Source organism: Micromys minutus (assembly GCF_963924665.1).
Source record: "Micromys minutus genome assembly, chromosome: 2".
Classification (NCBI taxonomy): Eukaryota; Metazoa; Chordata; class Mammalia; order Rodentia; family Muridae; genus Micromys; species Micromys minutus.
The window spans coordinates 22905530-22926806 of NC_137971.1; the positions used below are offsets into that span (position 1 = coordinate 22905530).

Genomic DNA, 21277 nt, shown 5'->3' on the forward strand with positions numbered 1-21277 from the left:
AAAAAAAAAAAAAAAAAAAAAACTCAGATAAAAGCAGATGCTGACGAGGATGTGGAGAAAGAGGAACACTTCTCCACTGTTGGTGGGGTTGTAAGCTGGTACAACCACTCTGGAAATCAGTCTGGCAGTTCCTCAGAAAATTAGACATAGTCCTACCTGAAAACCCAGTTATTCCACTTCTGGGCATATACCCCAGAGATGCTCCAACATACAATAAGGACACATGCTTCACCATGTTCATAGCAGCCCTATTTATAATAGCCAGAAGAAAGAACCAGATGTCCTTCAGTAGATGAATGGATACAAAAATTGTGGTATATTTACACAATGGAGTACTACTCAGCTATTAGAAACAATGACTTTATGTAATTTCTAGGAAAATGGGTGTATCTAGAGAATATCACCCTGAGTGAGGTAACCCAGTCACAAAAGAACAGACATAATATGCAGTCACAGTCACTGATTATTAAATACTAGACCCCAGAAAGCTCTGAATACACCAGAAAAAAAAAAAAAAAAAACCCAAAAGCCAAAGAGTGAAATCCTCAGTCCTTCTTAGGAAAAAAAAAGTGTATAGCACCCTCTCAGAGTGTGGTACACCTAGACCTTAAATCATTATTAATTCAAGAGCTAAGAATATAGCCTTGTGGCAATTTTTGGTATTCAAAACTCATTATGTTTAATCTATACACACCAAGAAAACTTTGACTGTTTCCATGTTACATTCTGTTCTACATGTACCTTATGCTTATGGTAACTAGTAAGATTTCAATGCATACCTTCAAATCTTTAAAAGACTCAAGTACTGACAAAAATATATTTATATAGTTTTATGCCAAAATGCTTTTCAAAAATCTGTACATGTATCTCTCTTTTTTAAAATAAAGTTGTAAGAAAAAAATGTGTGCTATAATAGAAAGTAATTAAAAGCCCTAGGATAGTCTCGGAGAGGCCTATGTCCTTCCTTAAATATGACCTCCATTCAGCAAGAACAATATTTATTTTTGCAAAGCCTTCACAAAACCGGGTACAACTCCTGAAATTCAAAGAGAGCCTCCCACATGGCGTATTTGAAGCCAGAAAAGAAGCAAACAAACAAAACCCGTGCACTGTGTTAGGTGAACAGGGGCTCCGGGACTCTGTTGTCGAGTCAAACAAAACCGCGGTGTAGTAAATAAGAAAATAAAGCGAGCCAACCAATAAGGCAAGGAACCAAGTAGATGTGGTTTTATGAACACACGGCCCAAGTGGAGGGGATTGCTGAGTGTCATTGAGAATTAAGACGTAAGCTACCCTCTGCAGCGGTCGGTGGATAAGCAGGATTTCCTGATAGGTTCTCAGTACCAAGTGAGTATTCCTGAAGGCATCAAAGAAATGCCATGGCAAGGGTGACCAGTCGTGATTTGCAAAAAGAATCCAAATTTTAAGGTGGGAACGCCGTCAGTTCTTGAGCTGTTCTGACTGGCAACTGACGTTTACTGAGAGCGGTAGAAATGGTAATAATCCATGTCCTTCCACACCAAGTCCATGCATTCTGCCCCACGTGATCTGTTCTCCACCGTCTTCCGCCATGGCCCATGTACTAGGAGGCCCACCACAAAGAATCCCGTCACGTGTCTCCCTCCCTCTCTGGCTTCTGGGTCCATCTGGTCAACAAAGATGAGTTAGAGAGGCAGCACCGTTTCCTTCCTGTTCTCGTTCTACCACAGCACCCCGGTCCTAGTCAAGCCTGCAGCTTTTTTTCCAGGGTCCGATTATTTATTTGTTACTCTTAAAGTCGTGTTTCTGACTGGACTCAGATTTAGAAGTAAAAGCTCTCAGCGAGGACAGCCTACGTCTCTTGGCGATCTGTCCCTGGCACTTTTCTTTGACTTCCTGCCTTCTCTTGGCCAAAAGTTGAGCGTATTCTGCAGCGCCCTCGTTTTTTCTTAGTGCATTGTTTCTTCAGGCCAATATGCCAACGTTTGTGCTGCAGGACACGTGGAGTAACAAGACGCTGAGTCTTGGGTGCTTTGGTCCCGGGCTTCTTGCCTTCTTTGTTTAAGGGTTTTCTGACAACATACTGGCGGAGTTGAGAGAGGTTAAAAGGCTTTCAGATTCTAGTAGCTCCTTTAGGTCCCAACCGGCGAGGCACAGTAGTGTCTGTCAGTCCCGGAATATCCTTCTCTTTTTGGTTGAGAAACTAAGTTGAGAACAGTCAGATTGGCATCTACAGTGCATCCATGAACAGACCGGCACTTCCTCTCCAGTTCTCCTCCGTCTTCAACAAGAACACCTCTTACTCAACAGCAGGTGTTGTCAGCCATGGCTCAAGACACCTTGCTTCACGGGAAAACGTTGTTTGTCATTCCCACCGCTGATCCGGACCACATAACCCTTCCTCTCTTTACCAAGAGCGTCAGCAGCTACTTCTGTGGCCACGCGCTTCTCATAGAACGTACGAAGCTTGTGTTCATCATCCACTTCGATGAGTTTCTGACAGCCAGTGGCGGGGAAGGAGATGTTCAGCTTTATTTGACACAGCCGACTGCCTACGGCTGCAGCTCTTTGACATAATAGCTCCCTCTATACTGCAGCCCGCCCTCCCTTCAGGCCAAAGTACACTAAGTGCCTCCATTTCCCTTGCAAGTTTCTTCAACCCTGATCATAGTGGTCAACACATACACACACACACACACACACACACACACACACACACACACATCTCTTTAGTTTGAATCACCCGAGATACTGCTTCCTTTGTGGGCCCTCATACATGGGTTAGTTCTTCTTTTGAATTAAAAACTAACATTAAACAAGTAAGCCAAGAACTTTTCAGAGCACTATCTATGTCTGTGCTCATTAAGTTTAAACGGTACTCTGAGTTCTTGAGACGTGCTGGAATCATTTCAAATAGTATCTACTGTTGGGAGCGTCGGAATGGTTAGGTTCAGGTTGCTTGGTTTCTGGATGAAGAAATGGCCAGGGGTAGGAAGAGATGCACTGGAATGGAATGTAGGATGGAGTGGGATGAGATGGGATGGGGTATGCTGGGGTGCAGTGGGGTGAGGAGGGGTGGGGTAGTGTCTCAGGGTCACTATTGCTACCATAAAACACCATGACCAAAAATCAAGGTGAGGAAGAAAGACTTTATTTGGCTTACACTTTAACATGGCAGTCCATCAATGAAGAAAGCCATGACAGGAACTCACAAAGGGCACGGGCAGATGCAGAGGGCACAAAGGGGTGCTGCTTGTTGGCTTGCTCCACATGACCTCAGTCTGCTTTCTTATAGAACCCAGGACCATCAGTGCAAGGATGGCACTATATATCATAGGCTGGGCCCTCCCCCCCCCCATCAATCACCCATCCAGAAAATGTTCTGTGGGCTATCCCACAGACCAATCTGACGGATGCATTTTCTCAATAGAAGTTTCCTCCTCAGACATAACTATAGTTTATGAGATAAATAGAGCAGCACAGACAGGGTGGGACAGGATGGGATGGGGTGGGATGAGGTGGGGTGGAGTAGAGTGGAGTGGGAGGAGATGGAGTGGGGGGGGTGGAGGGTGGGGGGGGATAAAATTGAGTGGGCCAGTTGGTAAGGTTCATTTGGGTACCTAGAAGAGTTCCAGAGAAAGAATATGCAAGTCTTTTGGGACAAGAAAGGGTCTTACCAAGGGAGTTTGGCAGTCACTACAGGGACACATGGGTCTGGCTTCCTTTCTCCAAGAGTTTCATTAAGATATGGAAAATGAGAGGGAAATGTCCAAGAACAGAGCAGTGGACAGAGACACAGCTCAGAGACAGAACGTGGTCTATGCTTCTTCACCGATGTCTGTCCCTGTGTTGGTCCCTTTTTCTCTGATGTCTTTTCCCTCACTACTGTGGGCATCTGAGTCATTATGAACTCACCCTCCCCCAGTTCATCTTTTCCTTCTGTATCACTGGGCTTGTAAATTTGGCTATTTCTCAGTGCTTCATTTCTAAACCATCAGGTCTGAGGTACTAGACTGGCTGGAACAAAGAGATCAGGTATGAATTAAACTATAAATAATTAGTGAAGGCAGGCAGTCAGCCTGCCTCCTAGAAGCTCACTATGGGCAGGATAAGATTGTTCTTACTCAATGCTGTTTCTCAGTGCAGAGAACATAATAGATGTTCAATAAATACTCATGTAGTACATTTTGGTATCAGATATTGATTGATACTTTATTTTTTTTTTTAAAAAGTCTTCAGGATTAGTTCTGAGCCTAAAAGCCAGGTGATGATACCTAATAGGAAGCACATTCCCCCAAAGTTAGGAGCGTTACGATTCTAATTTTAACCTGAAACACTTCACCTAAAATTAGAGCCGCTGTTGAGGAAGTTCCTTGGACTTACAGAGGCTCAGGTATCCCCTCCTGCTTCTCTCAGCAGATGAAAAGAAGCCCATCTGGTACAGGCTAGAAACCAGATGTGCACCAGCAACCAGCATAAAGGTCCCTGTGCTCACTGGTCTCAGCGAGGAAGTCAGAGAGCTTTTGGGAAATGCAGAGAAATGGCCAAATTGGTTTGCCATGGAATGCAGAAACCCAACTGACCCCGTGATTGGATTTCATCCTCTGACCACAAGAGTGCCAGGCAAGGGAAATGACTGAAGTTTCCCTCATCTAAAGCCCATTAGGACAGACTGATTGAGTTCAACATTTCAGACTTTAATTTGCCTTCTACCAAGAAGATCCCTAGGGAAACCTGGGGGCAGCCCTTCCCCCTAAAACTGGCCTAACTCTTTCACACTTTGGTTTCTTTGAAGATAGCATTGTAAAAAGAAAAATTTTAAAGAAATACACACCACTTTTTAAAAAAAAAAAAAAAACTGTAGAAGTAACACATTTACTGTAGAAAGTGCTAGAAATCCCAAGAAAGTATTAAAACAAAAGACTTGAAATCCTTCCACCCAAAATTAACACTATCACTGATTTTTTTTTGTACATTTCTTATTATGTCTTATGAGAAAATAAGCAGGTGTGGATGCATATTTTAAAAATCAGGACTAATATTTTTCTAGTATATATTTTTCTAGTATATATAACCATTACAATGAACATCTTAGAACATCAACTTTTTCTGCATCTCTTACTATTTCATCATGCTTGATTCTTTTTTCTTTAAATTAATATCTCTTAGTTACCTTTCTTTCTTTCTTTCTTTCTTTGGGCATTATAATTTGGTTATAAGATTTCTCCCTTTTCTTTCCTCCCCCAACCTTCCCATACATCTCTCCACACTCTCCTGCAGATTTATGCCCTATTCTTTTACTGTTATTGCATGCATGCACACACACACACACACACACACATATATATACCTAAATATAACCACATAGTGCCACTTATATGCATGTTTTCAGGGCTGAATATTTGATACCGGACCACAAATCAATGAGCTCTTCCCTGAGGAAGGCACTTCCAGTTTTCCTCAGTTACCTATAATATGCTTGATTTGTAATGGAGATTAATTAGCAAAGGCTTGGTCACACAGGCTTGGAATCTCAGACAGAGGCAAGATTATGAGTTCAAGGTCAACCTGGACCACACAGAGTTGGAGACTGGCCTGGGACACACAGTGAGACTTTGTTTCAAAGTATATTAAATATTTTTTAAATTGGAAAACAGAAATAGCATTAGAGTGTCGAAAAGATAAACAATATTGAGAATCATCATAGACATTGTTAAACTGCTCTTTGGGAAGGTTGCACTGACTTTTGCTTGCTTGGCTGGTTTGCTTTCATTTTTTAAAGGAGTTTGCTTTCTCCAGATTGGCAGTTGCAGGGTCAACTCGATGGTAAGATCTGCCCGGGCCATTGATGGAATCTTACACACACTCTTGCCCGCAGAGGCAAAGAGCTCAGCGGGACCTGCTCAAGTATTCTTTCAACCCAAATATTCTACGACACTGTGAGAGTCAAAGACTGCCCCCTCAGGGGTCACCAGCCTCCATTCCACAAAACTGTGAGAGTCAAAGACTGCCCTCTCAGGGGTCCCCAGCCTCCAGACTTCTCCACCAAGGATACAGATGTTGGATTATACTAACAAACATTTTGTTGATTATAATTTTAGGTACAGAGATAAAACTAAGTAAATTCCTGTTGTGGGGGGAAGGGTTTTGGTCTGGTAACAGTGAAATGGCCAATTAGGAGAAGGCAGTAGAAGACTTTGTATACCTTATGACAGGCCTCAGAAGGAAGGATCAGGCATGTCTGAGGTAGATGACCAGTTTAGAATTCTCAGTGTAGTAGACATTTGGTGGTTTCTGGATACTCTGTAATATTATTTTCTTCCCAACTTTTGGGAATCTCTTGTCTCCCATGTGAGCCTTGAAACAAAGGGTATTTATCCCCTTTCTCTCAAAAGCTAAATAATTTCCCAGCATCTTTTGTAGAATTAGAGGGAATATGACTCAAATTGAGGCAAGTAGTTATCCCACTCAGACCACGAACTAGGAGCTGGTAACTTACCAAGCAAGATAAGGAAAGAATTCCTTCTGAAGTGTTGGCAACATTTAGTCTCTAAATAGTATTGGTGGTGGCAGTAGTGCCAGGAACGAGGATTAGCAGTGCTGGTGTGCAGCTCTGCAGTGTGCATTTGTCTTTGGAGAATGTCTTAGCTAGGGTTTTATTGCTGTGAAGTGATACCATAACCAAAGCAACTCTTATAAAACATTTAATTGGGGCTGGTTTACAGTTTCAGAAGTTCAGTCCATTATCATTGTGGCAGAAAACATGGCAGCGTGCAGACAGACATAGTGATGGAGTATAAACTAAGAGTTCTACATTCTGATCTGAACGCAGCCAGGAGACTGGGATTTCATGCTGTATGGAGCCTGAGTATAGGAGACCTTAAAAGCCCACCTACAGTGTGACATACCTCTTCCAACAAGACTATACCTAATAGTGCCACTCCCTATGGCCAACCATTTAAATACATAAATCTATGGGGGCCAAACCAATTCAAGCCACCACAGAGAATTTCTTCAAAGGCCATCTTTGCCCTGTTTTCAAGAGTGAAGAAACTGAATCATTTTGCTATAAGCTGTTGATAAGATTAGCATGGTTGTAACAGCCATTGGCAGACTGTGTGCTTGGAGACACCCACATCCTGTCTTTCAGTCCTCAGCATAGCTCCTCAAGGCATGTGCCCTTACTTTTCCTCAGAGAAAGAACCTGACATTCCAAATGGTTAACATTTGGCCTAAGTTTTCACAAGGACAAAACTGAAAGGACCCTGTAGGATCTTAGAAGATTTCTGAGATTATCAACAGCAGCAACAAGAAACCCACATAGATTCATCTCAGTCATTTTGGTCAAACCAAAATGCTGAAATAGTTAGAGATTACAGAACCAAAACTTGGGCCTGGAACCCTGGGAGTTTGGTCAAAAAGGGGTCAAATCATGTGCTCTTTCCAGACTTGGGGTGTGACAGACACGCTACGGTATTTATCATGTTCATCTTTAAAATCTCTTCATTGCACACCTGCCTACCATTGCCCTAGAGAAAGGGGGCCCAAGTGTTAGCTGCTGATACAGACAGATCCCAAGACCAGTCTTGGGAGCTCTGTAATTTGGGGAAACACAAAACTTTTTTTAAAATAGACTAATAGTTATTAGGAGAGGAAAAAAATCCAAAGGTCAAAAATAAATAAATAAATAAAAATTCTAGTTTCTCCCCATGCAGCTGGAATGACCTTGAAGTGACAGGAAAAGTGTGAGCCATGTGAGGAGGGCGAGGTAGACACGCAGGCGCACACTCACTAACTCCTCTCCAAGCTGAGACCCAGAGCTCTGGGCATCTAGAAGACATATCTTCAGCACCCAGGAAAACCTGCCGTCTGTCTGTCTGTATGTCCTAAAAACCAGCCTGCTCTTTGGCTTCTGAAATGAAACGTTGCACCAAAACAAACGCCTGATTTTCATTAAGCATCCTCAAAAGGAGTCTTTCATTAATTTTAAGAAAAGTTGTTTTGTTTGAGTGCTTTCCCGCTTTGGCAAATGGGATTCGGAGCGGTTAGGCAATGGCTAAGCCAAGCAACAGAAACCATGGGAAGAGGAGGGAAGGGGAGTTCCTTGAGCCCATATGGGGAAGCCAAAATAAATGACTACTCTGGTTCTCTTGAGAAAACATTATGACAATTTTTTTCTTTTTACAAAAAAAGATCTCTGATGCGATTGACCAAAGAGAGTACGAAGTAGAGGACCGGTTTGGGATACAGAGGCTGGGCCCGCTCCTGGGGCCCGTGAACCCGCCATGTGGCTGGAGCAGGGGAAAGGGCGGAAGTGGCTTTGGACAGGTGCCACCCTGTGCAGCTCGTGAACAGACCTGAGTTTTGACAGATTAAAGATGGCTCCAGCAGATAAGGCAGGAGCTGTGCTGTCTGGGCATTCACCCAACGTTCGCGTCAACAGTGGCAAAGTGAAAACGCACATGGACAATCCTGGATCAGCGGCGAAGATTCTGGAAGGCAATCCTAGTTAAAAGCCAGAGTTAGAGACGGGAGTGATAAATCAGGCCGGGGGATGTCTGGGTTGAAGGATGCGGCTGCCTGGTGGCTCACTCTGGGCCAAGGGGAAGCACACGTGGGGCCCAACCGGCGTCGACGCCTACACCCTCCCAGCTTATTCTGGCTCTGAGAAAAATGAGAAGATCTTGGCTAAAGATGTCAGGGCAATGTGGGATTTTCAATTAAAAATAAAAACTTTCTCCAAAAGGCAACCAAAAGTTCTCTTACATCAGAACTTGAAGGCGCTGCCTCCAGTATGGCGGCTGGAAACGGGGTGGGGGGGAGTTCACAGGGGGGCCATTTTTATTGCCTGAAAGCAGATAGAAACAAGGAAAGGTGGAGAAGGGAAAAGCCAATTATTGTCTTTCGTAAATGCTTCTTTGGGGCATAACGCCACTGTGCTGACAGAGTGGTTTGTTTTAATGATGAAATAAATATTAACAAAAATTCTCAGTTGATACAGGATTGCAAGCAGAAGCCCAGTACTTAGATTCAACTTGCAGGACAATAAGTCTCTGCAGTCATACTGAGTGTAACCAATTCCTGACATATAACTTGGGACTTAGACACCACCCAGGCCACAGCAGCCAGAGTCATTCCTATTCATGTCAGACAGAGGCTTCTCTAGAAAGGATGGTACTTCAAGGCAAAGACGCCCCTTCTCTGAAACTCTTAACTGAATGGCTCAGGGAGAGCAGAGGGAGAAAATTGCCAGTTGTGTGTTGGTAAAAATAGATCCACATTAAAAATACATATATCGTGATCTGGCAAGACGGCTCCAAAGCTAAAGGAGCTTAGTGCACAAGCGTGTACCCAGAGTTCAATCCCTAGAGCCCACATAAAGGTAGAAGGAGAGAACCAACCCCATGAAGTTGTCCTCTGACCTCCACACACATGTTGCGGCACACGTGCCCCTCCTGACCATACACACACACACACACACACACACACACACACACACACACACACACGCGCAATAACTATTATAACAATTTAAAACCCAAAATTTTCCTTTGTATTTTTACATACTGTATCTTCCAACCTATCCCACCTCTCCGCCTCTGCCCTAAGTCAGGTGTCCTATAGAGAACTGTGAAGGACAATTAGCAAAAAGCAGATGCTCCTTTGGGGATAATTTTTCATTACCAAGACATAGGCTAAGGCTTGTAAGACTTCTCTGGATAGATCCGAGGCGTATCTTTCTATGCCACTTTGAGCAAGTCTTTCCCTTATCTAGAATTTTGATTACTTCTTCAAAAACAAAGGAAAGGGTTTTATATAGTATGGCGCTAGCTTCCACTGGACTCTCAAGCGCTGCCAAAATAACCCATGTAGGTAAAAAGTAATCCTCCTCCTCCCCACTCCCTGCCCAACCCTGGAGAAGAAAGCTTTGGGAAGATTTAGAAGCCACTGTTGGTCAGTACCCAGTGTCAGCAAACTCACGTGTGCAGTATGATGGGGGACGTGTAGTCTCCTGTGACTACCTTGTCCAAAATGCCAAACCCACCTGCTGCTTAAGCCTCTTCCACTAGAGTCCAGCCATGGCCCCTGTCCAGAGTGTTTGTGAGTCATGCCATCCCAACCACCTCTCTTCCTCAGAGACCTGGCTCGGAGTTCATCTTCTCCAGGACAGAACCAACGGCTCTCTCTTTAAACACTCCCTTGAACTGGCTGGCCTCATGGGGAACCCTAGTCACACATCTGTTGACACGCTGGTACCCGGCTGAGAAGTGGGCCTCACTTTGACATTCTTGGAGTCCCCCGTGTGATTACCACCATGTTAGACTCAGTGATGGAGAAAACACGATTCCTTTTAGCCTCTCTTCTTGCCTGTGACTATGTGAGACCCAGCCATTGGGGTAGGAGTCTACCTTTCAGACAAACTGCACAACAGCCTTCAAAGAAGCCCTGTGAAATCACATTGCTACTCCCATGCCCAGACCTCTTCACCGGGAGATGTTACTAAAATGTCTACTCTCCTCTTTCCCCTCCTTTCCCCCTCTATGAACCCAATGATTTTTTTTCTGGGTTATTAAAAGTTGTTTTATTTTGTTAATACCTTGTTTATTTAATAGTGGATTCCACCCTGGAAGCTAAGCTCAAGGGCGAGGAAGCTGGGTTGCTATTTCTTTGATAGAAATCTCCTTGGCTCCAGTAATCTTAGTCCAGGCATGCTCAGACCCAAAATGAACGTTTAGATTCCTGGGGGTGGGTATATAGCAGTAGAGACAGACAAAAAGCCTGAAGGTTAATAGTGCTACACCGAGGGGAAGGCACCCTGCTGGAATGGAAGAGGCACTAAATAATACATGGTGGGTGAGTAGAACCCAGCAATCAGTTTGAGGCTAGAGGAGGCAGCAGGGACATAAGTTACTCAGATAATAATCAGCTTCATGTTAACTTAGATGCTAGTCCAAACTGTAATTGTCGCCTGGTATTACTTACGTACCAGAGTTGTGTCCTTCAGCCCATTCTTCACACTGCTATGGGGCTGAAATTCTGGAAACAGATGTTGTGTCTGTTTCCCTCATACTTAACTTTCACTATAATAATCTGTATACCTCCCGTAATCTATATATCAAACTGCAGTGTGGGGTGTAACTCAGTTGGTGGAGTACTTTCCTAGCATACAGGAAGTCCTGGATTCAGTTCCTAGGACCAATAAACTGAGTATGGTGATCTAGACTCAGAACTTGGAAAGATCTTAAATTCAAGGTCCTCCTTAGTAGTATAGTAACTTTGAGGCTAGCCAGGGCTACTTGAGATACTTTCTTCTAAATAAATGAATAGATACATATATACTCTTGGACTTGGCATCTGAGGATTCTCCTAAACTCCACTGTGGACCAAACCGTACTTCTGCCCGTCTCCTGTGCCTGTGCTGCATTTATCTGCCATTCTTGGAGGAAAGATTGGATGGCTGAACATGAAGAAGCCCTCTAGCTTTATGAATGAGACCAGCTCTTTGTTTTTCTTTGTTCTAGACTCCTACAGTGCTACCCTTTCAAAACCCTTAATTTCTCCTGACAAAAACTCACTCGCTTTCCCAGCGTAACCCTCCCAGGCTCTTAGGTTCTGAGACATCAGCTGTCAGCTGCACCTCCCAGGAGCCCTGATCTGGAGGAAGACCCAGACCCTTCAAACAGCTTCCGGGGCCTTGGCCTTCAACACCACAGGCCTGACAATGGGATAAAAGTTACAAAGTTCGTGTGAATTGAACCTACTTTATACTTGAGCTTTCCTCTTCACCGACAGCTTCCTCCAAACTCTCCTGAACTTAATTTAAAAGACATTTTACTGGCTTTCACAGTGTTCTAGTGGGCAAGAACCCAGGTTCAAAGCCTTGTCCTGTGACGGCTGTAGAAGGGATGCTGAGACTACCCTGCTGAAAATGTCATCCAAGACTTCACAAACTCATCCACAGCACGGAAGTACAAACCTGAGCTATCCCCCTAGTGGCCTGGGGCCATCCACAAGGGCAGCCATTTCTATGCACTCCATCCCAGGACTCAGATGGGATTTATTTTTCCCTCATGATGAACTTGGGCTAGCTAACCTCAAGGGAGCTGACCTCTAGATCATCCACTCTGTATTCTCAACAAGAAAAGTGAAGTCATTTAACCTCTGAGTCTTCACTTCCTTGCCATAAACTGCAGATATACCACGTATCTTGCAGTACTTTCCAAACCTGGAGCTGAATGATAGATAGATAGATAGATAGATAGATAGATAGATAGATAGATAGATGGATGGATGGATGGATGGATGGATGGATGGATGGATAGATAGATAGATAGATAGACAGAGATAGAGAGATACATACATACATACATACATAAATACATGATGATAGACATGATAGGTAAGTTGGTAGATAGATAGATAGATAGATAGATAGATGGATGGATGGATGGATGGATGGATGGATGGATGGATGGATGGATAGATAGGATAAGATACAGAGAAAGGACAAGTTACTGCTGATGGTAGTGACTTCTAGACTGCTGTTAAGGTTCCTAATAGCTAATCCGAACTCCATAGAGGCAGGAAGTCATACGGACACAGCATAATTCCACAGCGAGCAGGAAAAGGCCTGGGACTTTGTTTGCATTTAAAATGTTATCTTCTATCCTTCTTTCCCATTCACTATGGGACAAATCTGCTCTAATCCTGCCCAGCTCTCAGCTTGACCCTGTGGAAGTCAAGACCCTGATCCATACACATCCAACATTTTTTTTTCCAGGATCACACCCAAAGCATCACACACAGTAAGTGTGTGTGTATTCTACCCAAGCCACGCCCCCGATGGGTGCTGACATTATCGCTGTGTGCCCTCTAATTCCAGGTGCCCTCCTCACTATTCCGTGGGACCAAGGGGTGCAGCAACATCAGCAGTCAATACAGGTGTTCCTCCTCTGTCCCTATACAAATCCCTTTCCCTCTCCAGCCTCCTGACGGATCAGTCCCTAGCCATGGCTCCCCTGAGGGCTCCTAGCCATGGCTCCCCTGAGGTGAGCCCTTCGTAAATACCTTCTGAATGAACAAAAACTGTCACTATTTACTCTCTTACAAGCCCTTTAAAAGAATGCCACCAACTCAGCTGCTGTCCTGGCCTCCCCAGGAGACACGCAGCCTCTCTATGCAGCGCAAGTCAACCAGAAACAGAGCTGTAAAACCGGAGCAGCCCAGTTCATGGAGCCACAAAAGCAGCGAACCCTGTTGTTTCTTCCAGCCTCATAACTTCCCCAGAAAGACGGACCACCTTTAACTAGGTCAGCCCAATGTCACAGCCTTCACTCGCTTGCCCCTTTATCACCGCACTTCTCAGCCAGAGGCACAACATTTACTGTGATGATTTATGTCTGGAAGAAGTGAAGGATCTGTCCACTCTTGACTGGGTCGAACAAGACCTTCCTGTATGGAAAAGTACACCGTGGAGGACAATGGGACAGCACCGTCCCATCTCCACTGGAAGATTTTTGTAAAAGGAAATCTTAGGCTGGCAAGAGCGAAAGTTTTGGCAACTCAGAGATAAAATTCAGGAAGAAAGGAGAAGCCCTTCAGTGAAACTTGTCCTTTTTGACTCACAAAGAACCAACTGTCACAGGACTTGACCTTCTCACCCCATCCCTTCCTCCCAATTCCAGAATGCCCAAGCGTATCTTCCCGCCTCGTGACCCTGCTGACCAAACCCTTTGCTAAGCACAAGGAAAGAGACAACGGCTGTGTAAGAACACCTCACTTGTATGGTCCTTCTTACCCAGATTGTGGGCTGTGAGTTTTTCCATGTTATCACATGTTTCAGCACAAGAGGCTCAGGTGAGACATAAAAAGAATGTCCATGCACCCTGAAATCTTACTCTGTGCAACCGAAGATTGTGCTGGGTCGTGGTGCTTGTATTACGCCGGAGAATAATCCTCAGACATATAATGCTTTCAATATGAAGGGTTCTTGAACTCTGTGTGCATGTGTGCATATTTATTAATGACCAGGCAAAAACAGAGAAATGCTCGCATTACTCTCATTCTTGTGAAAACTTCACTCCACCTACCCTTGTGTAACCAGGTCAAACCAAGCCTGAGTTGTATGAGAATGTGGATTTTAGCTTTAACAAATACATGAAGTCATGACCCCTTTGTTTTGATGGGCTGCCTGTTCCAGACAGGCAGAAAAGCCACCGATAAAACCAAGAGGTATACAAGACTTCACAATTTATTAAGAAGATTAGCTGGCTTTAGTTTGTCCCCGAACAATTAGTCACCCAGTGTGCATTCCCTGGGAAGCCTCAGAGGTCAGGTACCTCAAGGAATAGCTTGTTCTAATTCTGTTTCCTTTTCCTTTTCTTGATAAGTCACTGTGCTCTGGGAATGAAGGGTTATTTTCCACACACCTTTTCTGACTGGATTATATACAATGTGACAAGCCCACCTGAAATATAGCAAGCTTTTTCACCTCTAGTGTATTTGTAGAACTGCCTGCTGTGAAATCACAAAGTTCATGGTTCAGATGAACTTTTGAACTCTAGTGAGGATTTGACACAGCAAAACAATCTAAATGAACCCAACTCAAAGTTTTCATAGTCTAAACGGCTTTTCAGTCCATTGTCTGGGGTAATTGGGTAGGAAAGTTCTTTATTGATGTTGTAAAAAAACGACCAGTTTAACAACAGGCAGGAGAGGAGGTGAGTAGATGCACCTTGGAGAATCTAAATCTGGCTTCTTTGCCAGTTCACTGAACTTTACCTGACCCCATGGGGAAGGTCTCCCCGGGACAAGCCACCAACTCCGGGATTTGTGAGCCAGTTCCTGATGCTAAGCCGGGAGACTTTTCTACCCCTATGTAAAATAGAGCGGTCTTCAGTTCAAGTCTAGCTGCTGCTCTCATGCCTCTAACCAAATGCACCTTCTCAAAGCTACATGAGGACAGTAAAACTGACAACATAGAGAATAAGCAGTTTGCATCCAATCACAAGCAAGAATTTGGCCTCTCTGCCTCAGTCTTTCTCAACTGCAAAACAAAAATACACCACTGAGCAATCTCAGGCTTGAGATGCTAAATCGCTAACATGCCTCAGTTAGAGAGGGGCCTTCTATAAAGAGACTTTATTTTGTTCGATTTCTTCAGTTTTTGTTCTAAAGATGAAATCATTGCCACTTGGACTTGGGGGAGAAGGGGTGGTGGCTGTAAGTTTAACAGAGAAAGCCAACAATAAGGGATATGAAGTAGATCTAATGCTTGACTAGTCCCTTAGTAAAAGCTTAGTAAAGCCACCCCTGCTGTCCAGTGTGATCCCAGGATATACTTCCTATTGCCGGTCTTCACTTCCTAGTGTACCATCTTTGAAATTACAGTGCACCGGGTGCCCGGCTTGCTCCGTGGGGACTGGATTTCACGCTTACACTTTACCGACGCCTGTCTCCCCAGCCATGTTTCTATCTTTTAGTTGGATGCTTACGTTCACGCAGTTACTAAGTTTAAAGCCGCTACTTGACAGCTTGTTTTCTGGGTTGTTCTACCTGATTTCTATTCATTTCATCTCCTTTCTTGCCTTCCTTTTGATCAATCATATGTTGTTTTATTACATCACCTGTTCCATTATCAGTTTAGAAGAAACATACATGTATATTGACTTGAGGGGATGTCATGGTGTCTTGGTGTAATCAAGACGCCAAAACAAAACATCACAGACTGGCATTATAAGCAGATTTGTTTCTCAGGAGGTGAAGGCCAAGGTCAAAGCAACAGCAGATCATTTCTCCTTTGACTTTGCTCCCTAATTGTAGTACCTTCTCCTTATGTCCTCATGTGATAGAGGGGACAGGAGTCCTCTGTCAAGCCACTCGTATAAGAACAATGGTCCCATCAGGGCAGCTCTGTCTTCACAATTGCTCCCAGAGGCCCTGCTTCCTAACTGAATCAGCTTTGAGTTTGGAGGGGTGCTTTAAGATGACAACATTTAGAGATTTAACATATGTCCTTCACTGATCAAGGGATCAGAGCTGCTTCATATTTTCACTGAGTTAAGTCCTTCTTAACCTTTTCTTCATGATGTCTTGGTAATGTATTTGTAAGTCTCTATATTTTAAGCTTCCCTTAATATACTCATTTTATATAGAAATTACTAAGATTTACCACACACCTGTGCTTTTTGTTGTCCACATTTCTTTCTACATCTTGGGATTTATGTTAAGATGACATTCAGAGTCTGGGGAGATGGTTCAGCAGCTAAAGATTATAACCTTGACAGTGACCTGGGTTCAATCCCAGCACCCGTGTGATGGGAGGAGAGAACCAATCTCTGAAAACTGTTCTCTGACCTCCACACATGGGCCCCAGAGCACTGTTGCCTCCCCCTTAAGAAGTAAATAAGCAAGGGAGCATTTTTAAGAGTCCATTTTGCCTGAATAACTTTTTGTGATTTTTTTTTTTTTTGGAATGGTGGTTATAGTTTGTTTTATGTTTTTGTTTTTAACTTTTTGATCTCACTCTCCCAGCCCCCCCACCACCACCCACCCCCCAGGCTGGGCTTGAACTCACAGATCCACTTGCCTCTGCCTCACACTGACAACTGCTTTCAGAAGGTTGTGGCATTGGTCTCATTCTTAAAGGATATCTTCCGGGGTTTATCATAGCTGCCAGCTCTTTTCTCTCAGCATCTTAAAGGTACCACTCCTATCTTCTTCCTTCTATTGCTCCTGATTAGAAATCCCTCATCACCAGCCAACTGGTGACACTGACTAATCTATGAGTCAGTCCAATGGCAGACTCTTAATTTGAGACATGATTCGGAGGTCGAGGAAACTGGTCAGGGAGCCTCGCTGGGGGAAGTGGGTTGCTTGGAGTTTGCCCTTGAAGAGAATACATTATCCTGATCCTTCTCATCCCCCTTTCCCTCTCTCCCTCACATCTATCATGATCTTCTTTTCTAACACATCTTTCCTGCCATGAGGCTTCTCCTCACAATGTATGAGCCCCGGAGCAGTGAAGTCTGGAGACCATGGGCTGAAACCTGGAAAGTGTGAGCTAAACAAACCTTTCTTCCCTTAAATAGTCAGTCAGATATTTTCTCTCAGGAATGAAAAGTGACTGAGACACTAGATCACTACAAAAAGTCTCAGAAGTTTCCTTTGGACACCAAGCCTAGGCACTTAAAAAATTGTTAAAAAATATATAGGGCATAGAGATATGGTTTGTTGGCATAGCACTTGCAGAGCAAGCACAAGCCCCCGGATTTGTTTTCCATCAAGGATGAAATAAACCAGAATTTCAGCATCAAGAGCAGGAGTTCTCAACCTGTGGGTCACAACCCCCTTTAGCAGTAAATTACCCTTTTACAGGAGTCAGTAGCTTAAGGCAACCTAAGAATGCATTCACATTATAATTCATAACAGTAGTAAAAATTACACATGAATTAGCCATGAAAGTAACTTTATGATAGGGTGTCACTGCAATGAGAGAAACCATATTTGAAGGTCTTGACATTAGGAAGGTTGACAACCACTGCTCTAGAAAGCCTACACTGGACTATTCTATTTCTTCTCTTTTCTGATTCCATTCATTTCAGATATGATTAGTACATATCCTCTGTACCTGGGCATGCACCTCATGTTATAATTTGTAAAATTATTTGTAGAATTATTTTGAGGCATAGGGTATTGGAAATGGTTCACATATATTTATTCCAGGTTTTTAGGGCACACTAGAAACCCAGGCTTCCCTTAATCCAACTTCTTACCCTGGCACTGTTTAAAGTTTGGCCAGAAAGTTCAGAGTTCACTTTTACTTGTAGGTACAGCCTTTAAGTCTCTCAACCCTAAGATGTAGCAGTGGAAGGGGTCAGGCAACTATTTATCATCTTAGGTTCCAGCTTCCATTGCCTCAGCCCTATGAACCCGTTGAAAGCATTGGTCAGTCTCTTGGCCAGCATGTCCAAATTCACAAACATTCTGAAGTCCAAGATAGACTTCTCTGGATTTCCTCTTTATTTTGGAACCAGTATCAGTACATTGTCAATATCTTTTTCTTTTGATGTTTTTGAGCAGACTTCTAAAAAATCATTATTGTTTGACTTCTGGTTTTTAAATTTTATTCACCTGGGTGTTTTGCCTGCACGTATGTCTGGGTACCACCTGCGTGTCTGGTGTTGACAGAGGACAAAAGAAGGCATTGGATCCTCTTAGGACAGAAATTACATGTGGTTGTAAACCAGCGTATGGGTTGTTTAGCTTTTAAGTTCTCCTCAGCAGGGGAGATTATTTAGACTGTGACTGTTAACAGCATACCTTTTTAATGTTCTTCATTTTAAAATCATTCTTTCATATTTCTTTTTCTATCAAAATGTTGTTTTCTGTTATAAGGTTGGGATGGGAATGGGTAAAGATTTTGTTTTAGTGTGTTCTGTTTTAATGTCTCGTTTAATCAAAGATAATATCAACTATCAGTCCCCAAAGTTTTTCTAAACTTTGAAAGGCTCATAAAGTATATAGCTCCATAAATCCCTGCACAATTACAGTTATGACAACATTATGCATTATGTAGAGTGGAAACCCTCATCTCTCTCATCATTCAGTGAGGAGATTGGGCCATCGCTGCCTGTACACAGCCTACACAAGATCATGCAGAAGCACGTGCTGAGTCAGATTCCAAGTCCAGCTTCATCTTCCTCCAGAGACCAAGGTTTATTTATTTTTTATTGTGGTTACATGCATATCATATAAAGTCTACCCGCTTAGCTATCCTTGAACCTAGGCTTTAGGTCTGTCATGCATTCCTCTATCATATCATTATCATCTTCTCTCTCTGCATGACATGTTCCTCTTTTCCAACCGACAGTCTGTGCCCATGAAACACTAACTTCCTGTTTTCCTCACCTTGCAATCAGTGCAAACACCAACCAACATCTCATCTCATAAATGCTTCCTCTGGACCAAATCACTTCCGTCTTTCTGAGACTCGTTTGTCTCCCAGGCCCAATGTCTCATGTTGTTTCCATCTTTTACTTGCAACTGATTATACTCGCATATTTTAGTGTGCTTATTCATTCATCTAGTCATATTCAACAAATATTCATAAATCCCTATTACTAACTCAAGGGATTATAGCTGTGACCACTCAAACACGCTATTTGTTCTTATGTACATTTTATATCGGAGGAAGAACAAATGGCAGACAAGCAAATGTGTAAATTACATAAAAAAGCCATGTCATGCAGTAGAGTCAAGTGTGGTGGCTCATGTCTGTAATCACCTCGATACTTGGGAGGCTGAGGCAGGAGGATCTTGATGAGTTTAAGGCTAACCAGGACTACACAGTGGCATGTCAGACCAGCTTAAGCAGATAGCATGATAAATGATGGGCATGGAACTAAACTAGAAAGATGGGCTTAGCAGAGATCTAGAAGATCCTTTAGACTTGGCACTAAGCAAAAGGGTCATTGAAAAGAGAACACATGAGCAAAATTTTGAATATAGAACTATACTGCCCAAGGGCTCAGGGTTGCCTCTCCTCTGGATGTATGCCACCCCAGTGCACTGGACTAATAAACCTCTTGCTTTTACATCGGTCCCCGATCTCTTATCTTGTTCATGGGAGCCTCAAATTGGTAAGACTCAATTTGGGTCTTATATTTGGTACATTGGCCGGCAAGCAAGACTCCCTGAAGAGTGAGATGAGGGCCAAAGAATGGAGAAAGAGTACCGTGCTTGTTTGTCTTGTCTACGTGTTTGTCTTTTTCTTGTTCTCGATTTTGGGTAGCTCAAGAGCATTTGTAAGGATTGGAGAGCCTATTGGTCTGGTAAGGTCAAATGTGGCTGGTAGACATGCCTTGAGGTCATGACTGTGGGGAGTCTGTGGGACACTATGTCCCCCATTTGTTGGTTACACTGGGTACTATCTCATTAGTTGAGTCTCCTGATTACCTGGTTTATCTGTAATCCGGGTGGCTTGTGCAGGTTGTTTGCTTTTTGTCTTTGTTTGTCTGTCTGTGTTCTTAGACTGGGAATTGAACTGACATTATTTTTGGACATGGGACAGACTGAATCTACTCTGTTAAACATCCTAGTTAACCATTGGGGGGAAGTTAGGAAAAGAAGAGTAAACTTGTCAGTTTTAGTCTATATGGTCTCTAAGCTGACACTCCCTTGTAGTGTAGGCTCCCTCCCTCCTTCCCTCACTGCTGTTACATGGCTGCACCCCCAACAGCCTGGTTCTCTGTGTGAGAAGGGGGTCTGGCCTTGCTCTTTGTGTCCTGCTGGGGACTCTGTCTGTGAGATTTGCTTTCCTGTGCACAGGGCAAGCCTGCCTTCTCAGCTCATACTCAGGGAAGAGCAGCTTTGGCTTCAAAAGAAAAGAAAGAAAGGAAGAAAGAAAGAGAGAGAGAAAAAGAAAGAAAGAAAGAAAGAAAGAAAGAAAGAAAGAAAGAAAGAAAGAAAGGAAGAAAGGAAGGAAGAAAGGAAGGAAGGAAGGAAGGAAGAAAGGAAGAAAGGAAGGAAGAAAGGAAGGAAGGAAGGAAGGAAAAGAAAAAGAAAAAGAAAAAACCCTGGCCTCTGCTGCTTTTGGTTGTGGGCTAGTACAGCTGCATGAGCTGAATAGTTAGGTTGCTTCTCCTGCCCACACAGGGCTGAACGGTGCTGACACAGGGCTCAGGAGTGCTGGTCCCAGGTTCCTGGCTGCTGGTGGAAAAGGCTCTGCCCATCTGCCTGGGTTCTGTGTGAGCCATGGAGCCACCCATGCTTTGGCTGCCCCTGTGTGTGCTCGTGCCCCCCCACTACAGTCCTCATAGAGGGTGGGCACAGTAGTTTGGGTATTGCCACCATCCACTGAGGGGCAGGGCAGCACCCGCCTGAAAGCTAAAATCACAGCTTTTACTATATTTCCCCTACTGTCTTGGGGTCAGGGTTTCTACTCCTGCACAGAACACCATGACTGGGAAGCAAGCTGGGGAGGAAAGGGTTTATACAGCATACATTTCCACATGGCTGTTCATCACCAAAGGAAGTCAGGGCTGGAACTCAAAGCAGGAGCTGATGCAGAGGCCATGGAAGGATGTTGCTTAATGACTTGCTTCCCCTGACTTGCTCAACCTGCTTTCTTATAGAACCCAGGTCTACCAGCCCAGGGATGGCACCACCCACAATGGGCTGGGCCCTCCCCCCTTGATCACTAGTTGGGAAAATGCCTTACAGCTGAATCTCATGGGGGCATTTCCTCAATTGAGGTTCCTTTCTCTGTGATAACTCCAGCTTGTGTCAAGTTGACACA

At 43.7% G+C, this 21277-nt stretch overlaps 1 pseudogene across 1 annotated transcript in view; it reads right to left on the minus strand.

Moving 5' to 3' along the window:
- Nucleotides 1–1758: 1758 nt before the first annotated feature.
- Nucleotides 1759–21277, minus strand: part of LOC308417023 (small ribosomal subunit protein eS6-like) — a 54590-nt pseudogene continuing 35071 nt past the window's right edge. The window contains exon 2 of the transcript in view: nt 1759–2508. The product of the transcript in view is annotated as a small ribosomal subunit protein eS6-like (transcript). The remainder of the gene's footprint in view (nt 2509–21277) is intronic.